The sequence below is a fragment of the Pan troglodytes genome, chromosome 16 (assembly GCF_028858775.2).
Source record: "Pan troglodytes isolate AG18354 chromosome 16, NHGRI_mPanTro3-v2.0_pri, whole genome shotgun sequence".
NCBI lineage: Eukaryota > Metazoa > Chordata > Mammalia > Primates > Hominidae > Pan > Pan troglodytes.
Genome location: NC_072414.2, coordinates 16,839,130 through 16,862,165, shown reverse-complemented (window position 1 = coordinate 16,862,165; position 23,036 = coordinate 16,839,130). Strand labels below are relative to the sequence as shown.

At 31.0% G+C, this 23,036-nt stretch overlaps 1 long non-coding RNA gene across 1 annotated transcript in view; it reads right to left on the bottom strand.

Moving 5' to 3' along the window:
- Nucleotides 1–733: 733 nt before the first annotated feature.
- Nucleotides 734–23,036, bottom strand: part of LOC129137118 (uncharacterized) — a 241,262-nt gene continuing 218,959 nt past the window's right edge. Inside the window, exons 4-5 of the long non-coding RNA XR_008539288.2 lie at nucleotides 9,232–9,311; nucleotides 734–3,279 (exon numbers count right to left, since the gene is read on the bottom strand). This is a non-coding gene — a long non-coding RNA (uncharacterized LOC129137118). The remainder of the gene's footprint in view (nucleotides 3,280–9,231; nucleotides 9,312–23,036) is intronic.

Sequence of the window (23,036 nt, the reverse complement as noted above, 5' to 3'; positions counted from 1 at the left end):
TACATATTCAACTTATGTTAAAAATGACACTGTAACCACTCTTCTACTCTTGATGAAATCAACTTTTCTGTCAAATTTAAAGGATGGTACTGTACAGCATTTCTCACTAACCATATTTTTTCAACTTTTTTCTTTCTATTCTAACAACCCTTTAATTTTCTCAACATTCTTGGGTGATGCCTCTTACTTAATGCACCAAGTATTCAACAGTCAGCTACTTGGAACGTGACTGATATGGTGGATATGGATGTTTCCGCTGCCATTAAGAACATCAATTGTAACTGAACAGTAACCACAGACAAAAAGCCTTATGAGAAAATAACTAGTTCTCCACAATTTAACACTCTCGGTAAAAACCACCCATGACTTCATTATGTAGCATTCTTTGTTTTGGTATAAATATGAAAAAAATCAGATTCATAACACATTTGTCTTGAATTTTTTTTGCTCATAAAGAAGAATTTTATCAGGAATGCTCACCACTTCTACTGCCTGAGCTTTCTATTAGGCATGATTTTAGATGCAAAAATGTTTCTTAAATGAGGTTTTATATTGATCTCCCATTATACTCAAGCACTCCCTAACATAAAAAACCTCACAAGTACATAGTAAGTTTGAAGATAACAGATTTATAATTTTGATTTTCAATAAAAAGTACTTTATCCTATTTTACTTAGAAGAGAATAGCATATTTAGAAATGAAAAAGTTTTCACTTTTTAATGCAACTAGTTAAAAATAGTTAACTTTATTTTGTAGTACTTAAGACAAAAATGATATACTTGTAAATATTACAGATACATTTTTAAGTTGACAAAGTATTCTCAGCCATTTTAAGTTATAATCTGTCAAAGACAAAATATGCCACTACAGAGGATCCAAGATGATAGGTCTGATCTGTCAGTCATGAAGGTTTATAACAAATAGTATAGATTGAAGCAGATCAAGCATGAAGTCCAAGAAAATCATCTAATGCTCTGTTGTGTTGGCAAATTCCAAAGGTGTGGAGATTATAAAATTAGAAAGTGGCAAGTCAATAGTTTGAGAGACAGTGGGCTCATCAATGGAGACATGACATAAACAACAGAATTACTTTACAAAAGGAAAATGGACATTTTTCAGAGACTATCATCCCACTTATAATTGCTTTAACTAGTGCACAAATGACTTCGTAAGATGACAGGTATCAATCTTTCATCAACCTTTTTCTGCAGTGATGCATAGAACAGATGGTGTTAAGGTATCCAATGGAAGTGTCAGGGTCCATAACATAGGATATAATAAAATAAAATCACTGCAATACTTATTCCACTGTTAGAAAAAAAGATAACAAAAAATAACATACCAGATTACTGGCGTTGAGGTTGAGCATGACTTTGCAGGAATGACCAGGGCCTAAAATATGCCTCTCATTTATTGCAATGGGTATTTATGAGGCCAAAACTCTGTTCATGTATTAGAAAAGGTGTTGGAGAAAAAAGAATGAGAAAAAGAGAGGTGTGGTCCCTCCCTGCTGTCACAAAGTTTACTCAAGTAACGTGTACTCAAGCAAGCAAGCAACATAGCATATTGCAATAGTATTTCAATAGGAAAATACAAGTTAACTGCAGCAGCACATTTAGGAGAAAACAATTTTCCAGGAAGGATTTTCGGAGACATAGTTATTACTCATCATACTTAATACATATATACATTTATAATAGGTTGTACCTTTGTATACTACAATTCAAATGTACCAACTTATTTTCTTTAGTCTATACAAGTTTCTTTAGTCTATACGAGTTTATCTTGTCCCAACTCCTATTATTTAAAAAAGAAGAAAAATACATACATACATATGCATATACACATCTATATGTATATGATAACTCTATCTCTACTGATTTAAAAATAGTTAATAATAATCAATTCAAATGTTCTCTCAAAGTCAACCAAAATTAATAGCCCCTGCTCAGAAATCATATATAAATCTAAAGTCTTCACGCTTATGCTGTACCTTCATGAATTTTTGTTTATGGAAATCAATATTTTATGCCAAAAATAGAATGCTTCTTAGAAAATAATTGAAAGAAAGAAATTCATTGTATAACAGAAGAGTAGCAGTTGATTGAGACAAAGAGATTGTTATATGCATGAGTTAAAATGCTTAATTGTGTTTGGATCCTATATCAGAACTAATTTCCTCTCTTTTTAGGTTAGCATTGAGGTGAATCCCTTGATGATAAAGCCATATCATCACCTGTTTTACTCTAAACAAAGACATTTATAAAAATGGTAAACCTGATTATATTTCATAGTATTGAGATAAGATTCTTGTGTAAGATTGTTATTAATTTTTACAATGCTCCTGATGTCAGCTGAGGTAAAATTAATTAGAACAACCGTATCTTAGGAAAATAGAGTCAATGAGCAGAGATTATCACATATTTAAAGGAAATAGAGCAGATGAAAGCTGTTACTGAGGAACGAAGTAAAGAGAGTTTGAGACAGTGGAAGATAGAACAGGAAGAAAAAAATAAGATGGTGACATCTCTTAAAATCGTTTTGGAAGAGTCATTTACACACTATGAATGAATAGCAATTTATTCCTGGAAAATGCTTGTTGCCCAGGTTGTGCAAATTGTCAGTTATGGATAGATTTAGTTATTGATCAGTCATACTGCTTTCAAGAATTTTAATCTGTTTTGATTTCTTAAAAAGTTCCCATGTATATAAACAAAGTCCATTTACTTGATGGCATTATATTAACCTTAGGATATTTGGAGGACTTTGCATACGTGGAGACAAGGGCATTCCAGATGTCAGATGTTTTCAGGACAACCCTCTCACCTAGTGAAACAGATTGTATGTTTTTTCCACTGTGGCTTGCTCTTATTTATTTCTATTTCCTTCAGCCCAGAAAGGATTATTGTAATATTGATATATTGATGTATTATTGATGTATAATTATGATATATTGATGTAATATTGATATATTACATCAGCATTTTTAAAATTCTTACATTAATCTATTTAAATTGAGGTCCTATTTTACCTCAAAGATATCTATTACCTGTATTTATCTATCCAATCGAGTTCTTGCCACATATTTTTTTTTAATTCTGCAATTCCTCTGAAGTTTTTAAGAGATCTTTTCTTGATGGTTAGAATAATCCTCAAGTTTTTCTAATCATAGCACTTTAATTTTCTCATTCTTCCGATTAAAATTCTATCCTCTTCATTTAAAAAGGTGAATATATTTGGAACTGTCATCTCCAGTGAATGAAAAGCAATTAGAAACCCTAGAAAAGATATTTGAAATAATTATTACAAACCATTTTAAAATTTGTTAATTTTTCCAGATTTCTATAAAAAGCAAATGCAAATAGGAAAGAAACAAGAACTGGGCTTTCATGGGCTTTCATATATTTTCCAATCTGAGCTGACTTCGAGACTTGAAGATTAACTAGTGGTAAACAAGAGAAAATTTAAAATAAGGAGGATAATAAATGTAGAAGTTATCAAAGATTACAATTTTTTAAAATCTCAAAGCTTTTGTTTAAAGAGATTCCCATCAAAGGAATTTGTATCAAAAAGAAAATGAATAAATCTGAAATGTAATTAGAATCAATAAGAAAATATCAGAGCTGGAAGAACATTAATAAATCCTTAGTAAAAATAGCATTATACAGATGAAAAAAGAGTCAGGGGTCAAGAAACTTAATTGATTTGTCTAAGGTCATGTTACTTGTCAATTCATTTCCAAGACCAGTGTTTCTCCAAATAGAGATTAATGAAAAGAAGAAAGAAAAAGAAGAAAAAGTAGATCTCCACTTTTTTTTTTTTTCACCTGGAGGTCCTGATTTATTTGGTGTGGAATGGAGCATTCAAATTTCCTGTTTCCTAGGCTAACAGCAGAAAACTATTAAATGGAAGAAAATAAGATGTGAACTGAAGTGGTAGAAAAAAGTAAATGAAAAAAAAAAAAACAGAACAGGAGACTTTGTTTTCGGCAGTTTTTTAATTATACATATAGCTCCGTCAGCAGCCACATGAGGAGGGCCAGCTGGGTCTTTTTCCATTCTTTGGGTGAGTATATTTCAAAATATGCTTAAGAGACTATCACATCCAAATCACCAGAGAGGAGATCATAGCTAGTCCCAGGCTTTTTTCAATGTAATTTAGTAAAAATCTCTGAATAGTTCCCCAAATTCTGCATTTTTAACAAGCTCCCTGCTTATGGAGCTGTCTCCTTGAGTGCAGGAAGGACAGGCTGTTTTACTTTATAACTGGGACACCAAGTACAGATCCTGGTTCATAGGAGGTGCCTAGAAAACACATGATGGGTAAATAGTTAAATTGAATTAATAACTACAATAAGCAGTAAAACTTAATAAATGCTAGTATTTTTTTAAGTTGTATATATCTACTACTAGATATAAATTTTGGTTGGTGGTGGTCTTCATTTACCAACGTTTTGGTTTTTACACTTTTCCAAAAAATGTCAATTGCTATTCTGTACTCTATCCAATCAGAAGGAAGTCAGTTTGAGCACATAAAAATGACATAATATTCTGCAGTATCTAGAATACACAGCTTGATACTTCAGATTTATTTTTATCTTTGAAAGATATTAATAAAATAAGTAATTTATAAAAATGGAGAGATTTTAATAATTGAAACAAAAATACTAATTATGATAAGACTAAACATGTAATGTAGCTGTAGGTTGAAATAAACTTGAAACACTCTAGTTGTCTGCATACCTTTTGCTTTCCCCAAGAACTATTTCTGCAAAATATTCACTAGCCTGCAGAGATAACCCACATAGCAATCTTCCTTCCTGAAACAGTTTACATACACAGTAAACAGCATCTGGACCTTGTCATGGAATTTCTAAAGTTTGCTGTGATTTTGGAGCTGCATATGGGTCAGTAATCATTATCCAGACACCATCATTTATAGTACACATACATAAGAATGGGTGTGAAGCAGTGATAGGAACAAGTTTTGAGTGATCCCAAATATAATCCACCTGACTTAACACTTGTTACATGAGTATTTGGTGAGTGAAAAAACTGTTAGGAAAATGTGGAACTTTTAAATAATATGACTCTCATACCTCATTGAACATTTTGGATTTTTTTAGAAGAGGGAAGAGCATTAATTTTATAGTCAGCAACAACACATTGCATGCCTCCTGCAAATTGAGCATCATAATATTATGTGGAGAAAAATAAATGTCATGAGCCTTAATCTGTAATTTCTAGGAAACTACTTGGCCCGTGTTCTCATTTGTCAATACCTGTAGTCTCCAACCTTAATTATGTACTGTTCAATAACCTGCTTACTTGCTTACTTTAGTATAGTGTCTTATCTAAAGTTTCATCCTCTGGGTGTTAATCTATCACTGGCAACAGTTTCAACCGTAATTTTTTGACTCTTGATCACAACTCACTCATATGACCCAGTGAAACAAATTACAGTGTTCTCTTTGCATTGATTTGACTTCCGGGCCTTTGTAAATCTTACTTCTCTAATTAGGCTGTAAAAAGAAACTGCAATATATAGATTCATGAAATAGAATCAGGACAGGGGAAACATGTTTAACAGTTTTGAAGCCCAAGGGGATTTTAGAACTGTCACTGTGATGTGTTGGGTTTAAAAATTCAACAGTCTATATTAAAATAAATAGGCTTATGACAACACAGTTCCTGCTCTAGGCATCTCAGAGTCACCATAGTTTTGTATATTTGGAAATGCTTAAATATACTGGAAATAAAAAATTATATTACATTTTCATATTACAATATTAAACATTCTATTTTCATTCCTACAACTACTGTTCCATTTCATGTCCTAATCATTGCTTGTCTGTGTAATTTCAATAATTTCTCAAATGGTTTCTATTACTAGGAATCCGTCCTTTGTCAGATGACTTTCCTAGAAAACAATATCTATTTTATGTGACTTTAGTATTTCAGAATCACATGGTTTCCTCATATCTACTCAGTTGTTTTAAAACTAGTGAATGTATTCATTCTACAAAGGCAATATCACATAAAACTTTGTTATATTTTAAGAAGCATGGAGATTTGTACTTATTGCCATGATAGAATAATTGGTACTGGAATAACCCTCCATGGAAGAACAAATATTAAACTGAATGATTGAACAACCACTGGACTATTTGTAAAGATATAAAATATTGTGCCACTTTCTGATAAAATGTGCATTTACATATATATTATTCTTCAGAAATATATCTATTAATAGCATTTTTCCTTGAGTATGTGTAAATAAAATGTTAGCTATTTTCTAGTTTAAAAAATGATTTTTATAACTAGTGATTATTTATTTATTTTATATTTAATTGTAACGAAATTTCCATTTATTCCTAAATGTTGATTATTTTAATCCCTCCAAATATAAGTTTCCTAAAAACAGCCATCTTGATTGTCTTGTATTCTTATATATTCTCATAACGTCGTCCAATACTTGGCATTTTTTACATACTCAAAACATATATGCTGAGTTTTTGAAAGGATGCATACTTATTAATTTTTTTGTCAAATACTCATCCATGTTACAGGTTAAATAGCTTTCCTTTGAAGATTTTCAATAAATGCATTAATCAAAATCACCATATTTGCATACATATTTTACAGTAGACATGATAGAAATTGTAAATGGCTTGGTCATATATATTAATATTACTTACATTAAAGAAAGCTATGTTAGCCTTCAGTTACTTTGCATCGTCTTCTGGTAAGATAAGTGGCAAAATATTTAAATCAAGTAAATGGAGAAAAGACACATTATTTTATAGAAGAATACACTTGACAGATGCAAGTTAAGCAAAATAAGATTTGAGATTTGGTGAAGGGTCTTTAAAATGATAATGGAAAAAATGCATACTATGAAAAAATACTCATGAATTTCAAAACTTTTGCATAGTAATAAACTTGTACTAACTTTTTATAACATGTTTGAACAGTATCTAGTTTGAGGCATTAAGAAGAAAAAGGTATCAGTTTGAAAAGAGCCCTTAGAAAAGTAACATGTATTCTATTCAAATGAAGGAAGAACCAATATCAAATTTATGGTGAAGATTGTGTAGAAAAATAATGAATCATTGATGCTTTATGAAAAGTTTAGGAGGACAATAACCTAGAGAAATGAACAGTGTACAAGTGGTTAACTTGTTTTAAGAAGGGACAAGACAATGTTGAAGCCCACAGCATCAGAACATCTACATCAATTTGCTAGAAATAAAATATCTTGTTCACGCCCTAATTGAAGAAGAACAACAATTAACAGCAGAAACAGTACACAACACCACAGACATCTCAACTGGTTAACCTTACACAATTCTGACTACTAAAAAATTAAAGTTGTGCCAACTTTCCATTTAATAGATCCCAAAACTTGTGCCTGGGTCAGCTGCAGACAAAAGCAAAACATTCAATGAAAATTTTAAAGAAGTGAGATCAAGATCCTAAAGGCTTTCTTAAGAGAATTGTAACAGGAGATAAAACATAGCTATGCCAATATTATCCTGAAGACAAAGCACAAATAAACTAATGGCTATCAAGAGATGGAAGTGGTCCAGTCAAAGTAAAAGTGGACTGATCAAGAGCAAAGGCGTGGCATCATTTTTTGGGATGCTCGTGGCTCTTTGCTTATTCTCTGGAAGTTCAAAAACTATAAATCCTGCTGCTTATGAGTGTTTGAGAAAGTTAGTCAATGCTTTAACACACAAACACCCAGCCAAACTTCATCAGAGAGTTCCTCTCTGCCATAACAATGCTTCTGCTCATTACTCTCACTAACAAGGGCAATTTTGTGAGAGTTTTAATGGAAAATCATTAGGCATCCCCCTTAGGGTTCTGATTTGGCTTCTTCTGACTTCGTTTCTTTCCTAATTTGAAAAACATCTGTAAAGGGCATGAATTTTCTTTAATTAATAATGTAAAAAAGACTACCTTGACATGGTTAAATTCTTAGGACCATCATTTATTTAGAGACGAACTAAATCGTTGCTGTCATTGCTTACAAGAGCATCTTAGCTCATAGTAAGAAATAAAGTTCATACTTAGATTTTTATTTTTAAGTTTAATTTATTGGTGAAGTTTTTGAAGTCCCCTCATATATGAAACCTTTTCCTATAATACATACAAATAAATGTATTAGATTTTACAGCAGCATTCATTAAACAAATATTGTGAGTACCCATTACATGTCTTTAACCATAGAAGGAATTTGGATGGTATCTGTGAACAAAGCATAAAAAATCACTGTCGTCATGAAACTTAACTCCTGCTAATGGAAAATATGCAATAAATGATAATCAAATAGATATAATAAATTACATATGCTGAGGATGCTAAGTATTTTGGGGGAAATGAAACAAGGAAAGTGAGTTTAGAAATAATAGGAAAGTTACAATTATAAAGAGGATTGGGAGGTAGAGTGATATTTTAACCATAAGAAGATAGTTTATTAAGAGATTGAAGATGATTTTGGTCACATGGTTCTTTTGGTAAGGGGCATTTAAGCAAAGGAAAAAAACCTGTGCAAAGCCCCATGACACAGCTAATTTGACATGTTCAAGGATCAGTAAGAAGGCCCGGGAGGGTATAAGGCAGTGAGGGAGGAACAGAGGAGTAGATTAGAAGAGAAAAATATTGATATTTAACAAAGATATTTCATATTTGATCATGTTTGTCATATGTTTCACAAAGAATCATGTACAGACTATAGTCTCTAGATTTTGTAATTCAAATCTAAAAGAATACATTATTACAATTAAGAAAAATTAATTTCACAATAATAATAATGGAAGGTGCAGTGTGTCTTGTTCAGTTGACAAATTCAGAACCAAAAGAAAATGGAAAAATTCAGGTATTCTCATTCACATTTTATGTAAGAGAACTTCATCTCATAGCTTTTAATGACAAAATAAGATGTTACCATAATATAGCACTTTTAGGGGTTTTTAAAAGAAGTATATTCTATCCATGACACTAATAGCCCACAGCTCACAATTGGTAGCAGAAGGTAGGACGTTGCTTTTTTTTAAAATCCAAATCTCTAATCTCTCAGGGTATTTCTAAAAGAAGAGCAATTTGATTCTTTAGTTTTGTGAAAGTGAGAGCCCCATAACATTTTATGGACCAAGTGGTTCATCACATTTGATCTGTTGAGCTATAAAAGCATGAAACTTCAATATGAACATGACACAGAACTCTTACCATTTATTCTTTTGTTCCATGTGGCCACAGCTTTCAGCTCTCAAAAGCACTTCTTTTACATCATTTTTTGAAGTTGGTACCTTTAATGAAAAGGTTTTCTCAATGTCCATGAATTTTGCAACTACTATACATCAGGTGACAGCTTAACAGTAAAGAGCTTTAAAAACATTGCCTCACTTCATTTTCCATAAAATTTAAGTATACAGAACAAAATAAAAACACTATTATAGCGAAGGCACCAGAAAAAGACTATCAGTACTTGAATATCTATGATATAATCAGTAATATGTAAAATACATAACATATATGTACATATATATATTTATATTCAGCAGCTAGTTTACACTACCTCTCTATCAATCCCTCCACCCACCTCTCCCTCTTTCAAGTTGTTTCACATTTTGCAGCTCTATTGCTTGGTGCATAAACATTTAGGATAGCTATGTTTTTTGAAGGACTGTCCCATTTATATTAATATAATATCCCTCAATACCTCTGGTAATTTTATTTGCTATGAAGACTACTTTTTCTGATATGAATATATCCACTCCTGTTTTAAAAACTTATTATTTGTGTGATATATGTTTCATCATTTCAATTTCAACCTTCCTATATTTCCATATTTGAAGTGCTTTTCTCAGTGGCATGTAGTTGGGATATGTGTTTAAATTGACTTTGCTAATTACTTTTAATTGGTGTATTTAGAACATTTACATATAGTTATTAATATTTTAGGGCTTACTTTTGCCTTTTTGTTTGTGTTGCTGTTTGTTTCATAGTTTTCTTCTGATTTCATTTACCTATCTAGTTCTGGGTTATTTGAACATTTGTTAAATTTTAATTTTGATTTGTTTGTAGTGTTTATGAGAGTATGTATTTATTTCTATAGGTTTTCCTTTTAGTCATATTTATGTAGGTTATTACAATCTACTGCTATTCATTTTACTGGATCAATTGAAATACCGAAATCTTACTTCTCTTTATGTCTCTTAACCTTCTCTAATTTATAATATTGTTGTGTTAAATTTTTCTTCTGTATTCTACAGTTACTGTAGAGAATTCTATGGGAGTTTTGAATGTAGATCTTTTTCTTTTTTCTTCTAGAAATGTTACTGTTTTCTTTCATGCACTGAATTCTCATCATTATGAATGTTTTCTGAGGTATAACTTTTATACATGTAATGTATAGAATGTATAGATATAATGGTTTATGTATAAAAGTTACATATATAATATGTATTATATAATATGTATTATGTATGTATTATGTATTATTATATATGTGTGCTTGTGTGTGTGTGTGTATGTATATAATAGGGTCCCAGTGGCCTCATCAACCTGGCAACTATGCAACTTTTTAAAAAAATGTCAATGTTTAACCCTGTTTTTACAAGTATCTCATTTTAGGGCTCTTAAACATGGGTAAGTTCTTTACTGCTTTGAATGAAATACAATGAAAGTGACATTTGCCAATATCAGGCATCTGGCCTTCCACCGGCACTTTCCACGTTCTAACTTTCTAGGGACACTCACTCATAGGGAATCTATGTTATTCTGTTATCACACTGCTGTAAGGAACTACCTGAGACTGAGTAACTTATGAAGAAAAGAGGTTTAATTGACTCACACTTCTACAGGCTGTACAGGAAGGCTGGGGAACCTCAGAAAACTTACAATCAGGGAGGAAGGCAAAGGGGAAGCAAGCACATCTTACCATGGCATAGCAGGAGAGAGAGTGAAGGGGGAAGTGCTACCACTTTTAAACAAGCAGATCTCTTGAGAATTCCATCATGAGAACAGCAAGGGCAGGTCCTCCCCCATGATTCAGTCACCTTCCACCAGCCCCCTCCTTCAACATGAGAGGATTACAATTCACCATGAGATTTGGGTGGGGACGCAGAGGCAAACCATATCAGAAGCCAACCAACAAGTACCAAATCCAGCTTTCCTGAAGTTAACAAGTTTGACAAAGACTAAGCTGTAGTAAAAAGTACAGCAAAATTGAAAAGATTATCAGATGCAATGATAAGATTAACATCCTCAGATTACATATTCATGTAACTCTTATTCATCAAAAAATGTTTAATTAGAGAAAATAGGATAGTATTAAAATTTTATATTATAATTTGTGGAAATGTTGCTGTGTTAGAATAATACCTAGATAATGAATGAAAAATACAGGTTATGGCTATGAAGCCTTTATTTTGCAATAATCTATTTGAAATAAACAGCAAAATTCTTCCTCATTTTCTTTATCATAAGAGCATTCATTATTCTGTGTGAAAAAGATTTTTCTTTCATTAGTATTGTAAATGATAACTTTATTTTTTCTAGTATATTTATGATTTTGGTTTACTTGTGCTATTTTATTTTTTAAATTAATATGTTTCTAGATAAATTTAATTTTAGGTTTTTTGATACTGATTACTTTTTTAATATTTCATGATTTTTATAAGTGTATATAGAAATAATAGTCACCTTACATTTTACTTCACAATACTTTATTATTAGATTATTATTCTTTACAATTGTATGCCTTGCAACTGTTTTTATTAAATGCTCTTTTATTTGTATTAAAACCATATAATTTATCTGCAGTATACAAAGGTTTATGTGTATATACATAGTTTTAATCCTGCTGATAACTTTACTCAAATCCATTACATCATTGCTAATTGACATATTTTGTCTTTGTCAAATTGTTTATATGGTCACATATGAAAGTAGACACATCAAATATTTTAAATATGAGTTATGCTTTTAAAGTTCTTATTTTATGAGTATTAACTTCAGCTAATTCAATACAATATCCTTTGGTATGTTAAGTTTATACTGTTATAAATTAAGGATGAATTATTCTGTTTATAATTACATAATTCTCACATCCTTGCTTTAGTAATTAATAACCTTTGCTCTATATGAATGCCCTCATACTAATCCATTTTAACTGTTTTATTACATAATATGTATACATGAAAAAATCTATGCAACACACATGTGAACCTTAAAGCACAATAATTTAAAAAAAAAAAAAGTTTCAGGAATCAACTACTCAACCCATCAAGCAGAAGGCCAATTGTATTGCTATATGGATTTTTGTTTCTTTTTACTGTATCCTAAGGTTTTCCTCCATCCCAGGTTAACCAATAACCTGAATATATACATATGTATATATGTACATATATATATGCAGAAATTTTTTAGATTTAAAAATGTTTAATCACAAATGTAAAGTTCCTAAAATGCATAATATATATGCATATGGGTATATTCATCTGCATTTATTTGTGTACATATTTAGGTGTTTATTTTTTTTAATAATTTTGCTGACAATAAAAGTTCTGCTATAAAGAGTCTTACAGCATTCTTTTTCATTCATATATTTTATTTCTGAGATATGTTCTATAACCGCATTTTCTCTGATCTATAGTATTTCATTGGCAAATATACTACATTGTATACAGCCAGTCAGTCTTCTGAACCGTTTTTTTCTCTCCCACTTAACTACAATCCCATTCTAATGGAAACACTGGTGGTGACGTACAAGAGTTCTCAAAGATATATGACTCTAACAGTGAAATTTCTGCTTTTTGGAGTTTATGGGTATTTAACTTTATATGGCTGTCACGTTGTTAATGTACTTGTATCAATTTAAAAGCCTAGTAAGAGCAATAAAACTGTCTACTGATGAAAATTGTTACTAATGCTTGATATTTATTAGTAAGCTTCTTAATTGTTGTCAATTTGATATGAAACGTCTCATTTTGGTCCTAATTTACATTTTCATGATTACTAATTATATTTATATAAGTCATTCCTAATTACTTTTCTATGAAAACCTGTTGCCTATAATTTTGAAGTTGTCTATAGTTTTCTTAGGAATAATTAACACTTATCTATATATTATTGCGATTTTTTGTTTTTAGAATTCAAATAACTTTCCCAGATTATGAATTCTCTTTCATTCTCTGTGGGATTTTTTTCTTCTAATTTTTACTTCTAATTTTTTCTTCAAATTTTTATTGTGGAGATATTTCATACACACCAAGTTAGAGGTTTACTAAGACTCATGTGCCTATGCCTTACTTGCAATATTCTCAACATTTTGCCAATAGTGTTTCATTTTACTCTGTAGTTTTTTATGTTTACTTTGAAGATCATAAATCACTGCAATGCTGCAATACGGTAAATAGCTCACTTATCATCTCTGAAGAAGGATTTGTTTTTATGATTACCACATTGCCATTGTGAAACCACAGCAAATTAAGAATTTTTTTTTTTTTTTTGGTGTCACCTACTAGCCACTAATTATGCTCTTTTGCTGCCAGTATTTTTTCTTTTTGTATGCAGTTGGTTCCTGCAAAACTTCACCCAATCATCACCTGGCAAATTATGATACACATTTCAAAGTAGATATTAATTACACTGAGAATAAATCCCTTGGCTCCAAAATCATGTTAGGTGCCCTTTCTATACAGTGTAATAGCAATACCCACTTCTTCCTTTGCATATATATTCCCAGCCTGCAACTGTCTTGTTACATATGTATCTTTGGAAGTGCACTATAAAAGCTTTATTTACCAATTTATTGCTTATTCTTAGTGGAGAAATTGCATACGGTCATTACTCAATATGAATGAATAAAACACATAAAATAATTAATATTTTTGGAAAACTTTTAATCATAGATACTATTTTTTCATGTTTCCACGGTGCCAAACACAGTTCTTAGCTCTTTCTATATCAGAAAAAATAAACAAGCTTTTCAATTCTTCACTTTTTATAATATAGGAAAATATTTTAACATCTCTAATGTTAAATATTTTGACCAAAGTTAAGCATGCATCTCGCGGAACATACAATTAATATTTATGTTCCTATGAAAATACTTTGTTGGCCAAAATGTCAACTATAATAAGCACATATAACTGCAACAGTTATAAATGGAATATATTTTAGTTTGGCTCAGCATTCAGATTTAACATTTGCAAGTGTTGTGAACGTGGTAGCTTGCTTAAGAACTGGAAACTATGCAATAATATATCCCTTACTTATCTTCAGGTATGCAGTATGTCCAAATGCTCTCAGGGAACCTCACAAAATTTACTTCCCTTTGCCCCAGGGTAATACCTTTCATTTATGTGTATATATATATATTTATATTTATGTATATATTTTGTGTATATATTTTATATATTTATATACATATTTATGTATATATATTTATATATTATATGTATATATATTTATGAATATTTATGTATATATGTATATATATTTATATTCTTCCATCTATGTTCACTTAAGTAGGTAGACAGTATTTCATTCTTACCTCTAAATATTTTATTTACACAAGACTTTATGATAACTTAGGCAACAGAAATGAAACAAAAACAGCTTACAGTGTTTTTCCCAAGGCAAGCAGAAGACTCATAATATTGTGAAAGCAGTAAACTTTAAAAAGAGGATAATTTCTGTGTGTGTGTATGTAAGCAGCTCATGTAAATGATTGTTTTCACCTTTGAATTAAACTGGCCCTAATCCCAACTCATCTAGCAATTAGTTGAGATAAACGTAAAATAGGTTTTTTTTGGTTTGTTTTTTTCTTTTTTTTTGTTTTTTGTTTTTTGTTTTTCACCCAGGCTGGAGTGCTGTGGCATGATCTCGGCTCACTGAACCTCCACCTCCCAGGTTCAAGCGATTCTCCTGCCTCAGCCTCCCAAGTAGCTGGAACTACAAGCACATGCCACCACACCCGGCTAATTTTTTATATTTTTAGTAGAGACGGGGTTTCAGCGTGTTAGCCAGGTTGGTCTCGATCTCCTGACCTCGTGATCCGCCCGCCACGGCCTCCCAAAGTGCTAGGATTACAGGCGTGAGCCATGGCACCCAGCGTTTTATGTTGTTGTTTGTTTGTTTCTAGGCTTCACCATTCTTGGAGTAAAAATAGGTAACTAAAAACAATTACAAAAAAAGTATTTATTAGACTCCAATCTATTACTGTGAAAATTCAGCCTTACATAAATTCCACACTGATAACACTAAGAGTACCCAAAGAACATTCCCCACATGTATGTTTGTTTGTTTTGGTGAGCCCTCGTAGAAGACTACACATGTTCTGAGGACTGACAATTGGGACACTCTTTTCACCAACTATTTGCATTTTGTACTACTGCAAATGATTAGTAGCTCTCTATTCTACCTGACACCTGAAGTAGCATTTAACATCCTCTGTTCTTCTCAACGATGCTCTACAATTGATACCCAAATAAAGATTATTTATCTTTTTTTTCCTGTGGATTTCACTGGTGTTGCAGAAGTTACTGTTACATATATTAATGAGTTGTATCATCACACAGTATTCTGCCACATAATGTATTTTCATGTTACTCATTTTAGAAAGACCTCCTTGCTCTAGATGTATTTAAGCTCAAGTGTATAAAACTATTAGAGTCGCTCCTGGTGGCTCGGGGAAAGAAAAAGAGGAGATATGGAAATGCTGAAGTTGACAGACACTATATATTATATTTAGAGAATGAACAGGACAAATCTGCTGTAAAATGCACACATACTTTTTAAATACCGAAATTGTGCCAGTACTGTTAAGAGAAAAATATGTTTTTAAGAACTCAACAAACATTAATCAAATGCCACTGTATTCTAGATAATATGGTATAGACTCAGTCATTTCTGTTGTATCCACATCATGTCCTTCAAGAATCCGACAAAGTTATACTCTCAAAGAAGCATTAGATAATATCAAATGAAAATACACTCTTTATTCAACAGGATCAACTAAAGGGGTGTGGGAGAAAGGGGTTGATCTGTTCAGTGTATGCAACAGTGAAGCAGTTGGAATTTCATAGAATATACTCCCAGGGCAGAAGGAGATTTGAACTTCGTATCTACAAAGGAGAAAGTCTTAGGATGGCAGGCTTGCAGGCTTTGTTACATTGAGAATATAAAAAGGAACAAATTTAAAAGTTTTAGTAAAACTGCCTTAGAAAAATAGAGATACTCTGGCCTGTACTTAATGTAACACTTCTTGGCATCCCTCAAAATTTTGGTAAGATATCTAAATCTCTCAAATCTTAGTGACTGAAATTATCATAAAAATTAGAGCACAAGAGAGTCATGATGTCTTATGGTGATCAGCAGGACACATATCGGGAAGCTCATTGTTAAGGAGAGTCCTTCAGAGAAGATAGGCAAAAAAGAAGTACACAGCAGATAAAATCTTTTCAGTAGAGCAAAACTCGGGGAAAATTGAAGTAAATGAAAATTGATCCGTGCCTTAAGTTTTTAAAAAATTAGTATTGAACAAATTAATAGATCGTTTTCTGACTTTTCTGATTTCTCTTCGATATTTGATAACCTATTCTTCTTGAAAATTGCTCTCTTCTTGATTTCCATAATACTGATCTCCACTAGTTTTTCTCCTTTGTTATTACTTTTTATTGGCAGAAGGAGCTGTTGAGACTCTGGATTTGATAGTAGATGAGACAAAAAAAAAAAAAGGCAGAGTACCTGAATTGTTTGGTTTCTTGGTTGCTGGTAGAAAAAAGTGTAATGAGCTCCCACCCTACACAAAATCTGTTGGACAGCCTGGACCAGCTTCTTCCATTTCCTTTCCTCTGTCCGCACCATAAATACTAGTATTCTTCAGTGTTTGGCTATATTCTCTTTTCTTCTATATTTTATACTTCACTGGGCAATTGTATCAATTTTAATTTAGTTGACCCCACTATTATATTAATAGTAACTCCTAAATCTTCCTTACTAGCACAGATGGCATCTTTTTATTCGTACACACCCAAACAATAATAGATCTTGACAATCAGATGTTGTACAGGACGCTGATATTTAACACGCCTAAAATTCAGTTCATAAATTTCTTCTGAGAAAGTTGTAATAAAAATGCTAAGAAAAGTTAAAACTATTGATATTGGATTAGGAGAATTTTATGGGGAAGTATTTTTGTGGTTTCTCCATGTATTACAACTGTACATATGCTAATTGATTTTTTGTGTGCCAGGTAATTATCTTAGTAGGAATATAAGGTGCAGAAATGACAGAGTCCTTGCAGAGCTGGCATTCTTATCAGCACAGAAATAACTTATCTAGAAACAAATAAGTATACAACAAATTTCTAAGAGTAAAAGATAATGTGTGTTAGGGATAGGGAAGTAGAGTTGGGACAGGGATATTTTAGATGGCATTATCCAGAAGGAACTCTCCGAGATCTTTTGAAACAAGAAATGGGTAAGGTAAAGAAGAAAATTATGTCAAGCTTCACAGGAAGAGTAAGGCACATTTTCCTAAGTAAATGCATTTTCCAATTTAGTAGTAAAATTATATGTTGTCTAGATAATTCTTTTTAATAAATACGGAGAAATACTGCGCATGAGTGTTTTACTCTGAGGACATATGCACTGTATTTAAGGTTAAGGAAACACTGGCTCAAAAATAGATATATACTCACATGGAAAAAAAGTAAAATAGATTTGAGACAATGAATTGTTTAACTTTTATCACAATTAGATTATCACATTTGCACATCTTAATGAAGATAAATATTCACCTTTAAATAAAAGTTTGTTTTTTTAAAAAAAGTAATATAGTGCAAAAAAATTGTGGACTTGAAAGTGAATTAGGTTTCAATTTTGACATCACAGGAAACTTCCTTTGTCATTTTTTAGTGTTGTGTTTATATAGCTTACACATTTCCTGCAAATACATTAGACTCAAATATTGACATTAATTGTCATATTCAACACGGTCAACTTATGAGATACAGGATAAATATTTTATGTGAGTCAATAACTATGTTCATTTCCCAGTGCTTGGGAAAAAAATTCAGGCACCAGTTATTACCTATTACAGTGGATGACGTGAAAACCTAAAGAAAATTCTTCTGTAGTACAAACTTTTTGAAAGTTTATCAAGATTATCTCTAAAATGATACAATGATAATTTTCTTCATGGAAGAATAACAATATTTAAATTAACAAGGAAGCTTGAAAATTTTAAGTACAGATAGATTATCAGTTATAAATTGTGTGAACTGATAAATGTTATGTGTATAAAACCAGAAACAATAAAGCATTTTTATCTTCTGTAATAAAATCTCAAAATTCATGGAAGTCAACTCTTATTTTAAAACAATACGTGTATACAGTCCTAATATTTTGCATACGCATATTTTAGGTTGACAGCCTATGGAAATGCTTACTTACGCATAGTATATGAATTTCTAGTAATCATTTATTATAAAGAAATATGAATAAGTGTGCATTAGGTGCAAAACTGACGTTTACCTCCAAATAATTTATATTAGTAATTTGCTCCAGAATGGTTCACCTATTTTTGCTAAGAGAACGTTTAGATCTAGTTTTCTAATTACAAATAAGTCAATATTACACTCTCACCTTATATTTAATGTTTGTGTTTAAAACTTTTTCCTTATCCTTGAAGATAGATAATCCAATTATGAATATAATCTTTACAATATATCTGGAATGCTCACTTTATTTACATTTGGAAGCAATGTCTTTTAAAATGACACAATCATGTATAAAATGATCTGAAAATTAATTGGAATTGATAATGCACTTAAAAATTTTAATTACATGCTACTATCTTATTAAAAATTAAACTTACGATTATGTAAAAGTGAATAAACCCTTCACAAACTCAAGACCATGTGAATATTATTTCAGGCAGGTTGGATAAAGAAATTTCTTATGATTGTATGTCTTTCATTAGTACACGACCCAAAAATTAAAAATATATATTTTCATACATTATGTTTTCAGTTTTAAATCAGGAATAATACATGATGAATGACAAATAGTTAGGTATTTTTGATATATTTAAAAATCAGTAAATTCTATATTGTAGTAGATGTGCTAAATATTCCTTTTAGTCAATCTGATGTATTCAAGACAATGGAAATTTTGAATTATAACATCAAAATGTCACTTTTATCATTTTAATATTTTTACTGAAGTGTCAAAATAAAAAATTATTGGGAGATGAAAAGTTTTAATATAATTAAAATGATTCATGCAATAATATTTAATACTTTGTGCCACCACATATAATGTATGATTGCATAAGTTTAAATATTCCAAAGCTTTATACAATTATGTAAATTAGATGTGACATTATTTTATCATTAATAAAAACATATAGTGAATTTTAAATTTCAGTGCCTTCAAGCTATTAAGTGGCAGAATCTGTAAACAAGGTATAACTTTCTCATTAAATTTACTCTATATCACATTGAATCTGAGATCAGATTATATAAAAAACACAAAATAATACCATAACTTTCAAGTCAAAACAGTATTTCAACTTTATAAAGATGGATGATGTACAAGAAGAGAAAACTCCTTAAAATTATATATCAAACATCTAATGTTTAGATTTTATTCAACACTAAGGAGACTTTTTTATTTTTTAGTATTTGTGATTTCACTTTATTTTCAGAAATTTTTGATACATAAATGAAATAATTTTACTTTATAAGAGAAAATTTGTTATCTCCTTTTTTCAAATATATGCTTAGATTAATACTGTTTGATATATAAAGCTTGATATCCATAGAATGTTTCAAGAAGATTGCCTCTTGATATAAATGAAGTACATATAAAATGTATATCAAACTACCAGCTTCCAAAAACAAATATAATGGTTGTAATATAAAAACATAATTTTGAATCCTGAAATTCTGGAAACAATTTATAATTTATTTTTAGTACAATTAGTTCCTCAGCTGTAAATTAAAATAATAATTGATAAATTATAAATAATTATAAATTATAACTAAATTGATACATTTTAAAGCAAATATCCAGTTTATTTGACAACATTTATATTGGGTAATTAACAAAATTTTTTCACTGTAATATGAAGCCATTTTCTCAAAATTATAAATGAGATCTCAATACACCCAGTTTGCATTTTATTACCTCCTTCTTTAGAGTATTTCCCAATATATAGCTCTTTACAATTTTATAATATTTTGACATGTCTTTTTATGGTGTAGTTGGATGAGTCCACTATTTGTTTATGTACAAAGAGTTCAGCATGCAGTTTCTGCCACTTAATAACTGTTTAATCTTAAACTAGTTTTTGTGCTTTCACCTCAATAAGTATTATGGGAAAAATAATTTCTAGGGGAGGTTTGTTAAAATGTTAACAATGCATTATTATATTGGCCCTCCTATGTTTGTGTATATAGGCATTGCATACATAGGAGAAGGATAACATGAAAATTCAAAACAAACATATAAAAAGACATGGTAAATATCTAGCTTACAAAAAAAGAACTTGTCATGTTTTTGAATTTCTATATGCAAAAAGTTACGACATATTTAAAGTCTAAACAAATATTAGAGACATAGGATGGCTTAAGAAAACCAAAACGCTTACCTGAATAGATAAAAATAAAGGCCATAAATCATAATAACAATAAAAAACACAAATGCAGAGAAGTAAGATAGTACTGTAACTGGTATTAACACTGAGAACAACTGTTGAATACTTTTGGCCTAGAACTGAATCTTAGTGGGTATATATATATATTTTTCCTTTTCTTTCTTTTTTTTTTTTTTTGCACAAATTTAGAGATAAACTACCAAACCTGGAACCTATAAAGGGTGAAAGTTTAGTTTAGAGACGAGACCCCACAGGGAATGATCTCCTGAGTGCACAAAAATGCCCACTTGTTAACAAAAACAAAAGATAACGTATTTGCCCATATTGACAATAATATTGAGTAGAAATCGAAAATAAAAGCTAAAAGTCTCCACTAAGTTTCTAGAGACACAATCTAATTGTTAACCGTGGAGCGTGTCCGGATCCTTGGCGTTTTGAACAAAGAACTGGACAAAATGCACAAACAAAGCAAGGAAAGAATGAAGCAACAAAAGCAGAGATTTACTGAAAATGAAAGTACACTCTACAGGGTAGGAGCTGGCTTGAGAAAAGGTGCTCAAGAGCCCGATTACAGAGTTTTCTGAGGAAACCCTCTAGTGGTTTCCCATTGCTTACTTGGTGTACACCCTATGTAAATGAAGTCGAAGCCCACATCAGAATGATTGTTTCTCAGAATTGTTGAAAAACGCCAATCCTCAGATTTGGGGCTGGGGCCAAATAAATTAAAAACCAACCTATAACTATCACTCTAAAATAAGTCAAAATTTAAAAAATAAACAATATGAAAATTGATGTAAAATAAAGCAAAACATAAAATTATAGAAATAGATGAAAATATTAACCATTTTTAAAATATTAATGGTAAAATGCCTTAAAAATTCCCTCTAAGAAAAAAAAATTGCCAGTTGAGTTTCATGCCTAAAGACAGTTTCACAGCTGAAGACTATGAGACAGGCTAAGGTAAGAGAATTGCCTGAGCCCAGAAGGTTATGCCCAACCTGGACAATCTAGCAAGACCCTGTCTCTAAAATAAACAAAAAAATTATCGGACTAAATAAAAAAAATCCAAATTTACACTATTTAAAAAAAAACACTTTCTAATGCTTAAAGATGGTCAAAAGTAAAATAAGTTTAAGGCAAAACAATTATGAGAACAAACCAAAACAAAACCTGTAACTCAAGATCAAGACCAATACAGACTCAAAAAGTTTTAGTACATATTAGATATATTTGTTTTAAATTTACAGTAATAAAAGAGCTTAAAAATATACAAAGCAAAAATGATAGAACAAGGATAGCTATGCCAATGACAGACTAAATGCATATATAGTTCAATATATGTATAAAAATTTTAACAACAAAATTAATACGTTTAAGCTGAATAAAATACATAGAATGCAGCCTGTATTAGTCTGTTTTCACAATACTACAAAGAACTATCTGAGATTGGGTAATTTATGAAGAAAAGAGGTTTAACTGACTCACAGTTTTGCATGGCTGGGGAGGCCTCAGGAAACCTACAATGGTGGTGGAAGGCAAAGGGGAAGCAAGGCACATCTTCCCACAGAGGCAGGAGAAAGAGAAAGAGTGAAGGGGGAAGTGCCACACTTCTAAACCATCAGATCTCCTGAGAACTCACTATCAGGAGAACAGCAAAGGGCAAATCTCCCCCCATGGTCCAATCACCTCCCACTTGGTCCCTCCCTCAACACCTGGGGATACAATTCGATGTGAGATTTGGTTGGGGACACAGAGCCAAACCATATCACAGCCCTTCCAAACTAAAGCATATACATTGTTTCAAAAACCCATGATATATTTGGATAAGTAATCATGTGTTGGTCATATCTTATTAAAAAATTAGTATCATAGGCCTTATTTTTCAGCCATATTGTTATCACTATAGACATTAGTAACAATAGTAAAATAACAAAAGACCCTTTGGACATAAAAATTTAATGAGCACATACAAAAATAATAATACAAATAAAATTCCTTAGAACTCAGTATGTAAATATTACTTCTTGAAACTTGTGAAAGGCAGCTAAAGCAGTACGTCTAAATTTGTATTACACAATATATGGTAATTAATTATAACAGATGGGATGAAAAAAATCATCATTACTAAGATGTCAAATTCCCCAGATTAATCTGTCAAATTTTACTGTATTTGGTGGAATATCATTATGTCATATCTCATTAAATGTCAATGACTTTCAACAAGATAAGTTCTTGTTGATAGATTGATCATCCAATAGGCAGCCTTAGTACTCCAGTTTTTCTTAGCGATTCACTGGCTACTTATTTTGGGCTGGGGATTACTATGATGAAGCTATATGGCCCTGGAAAGAAACAGATAACTA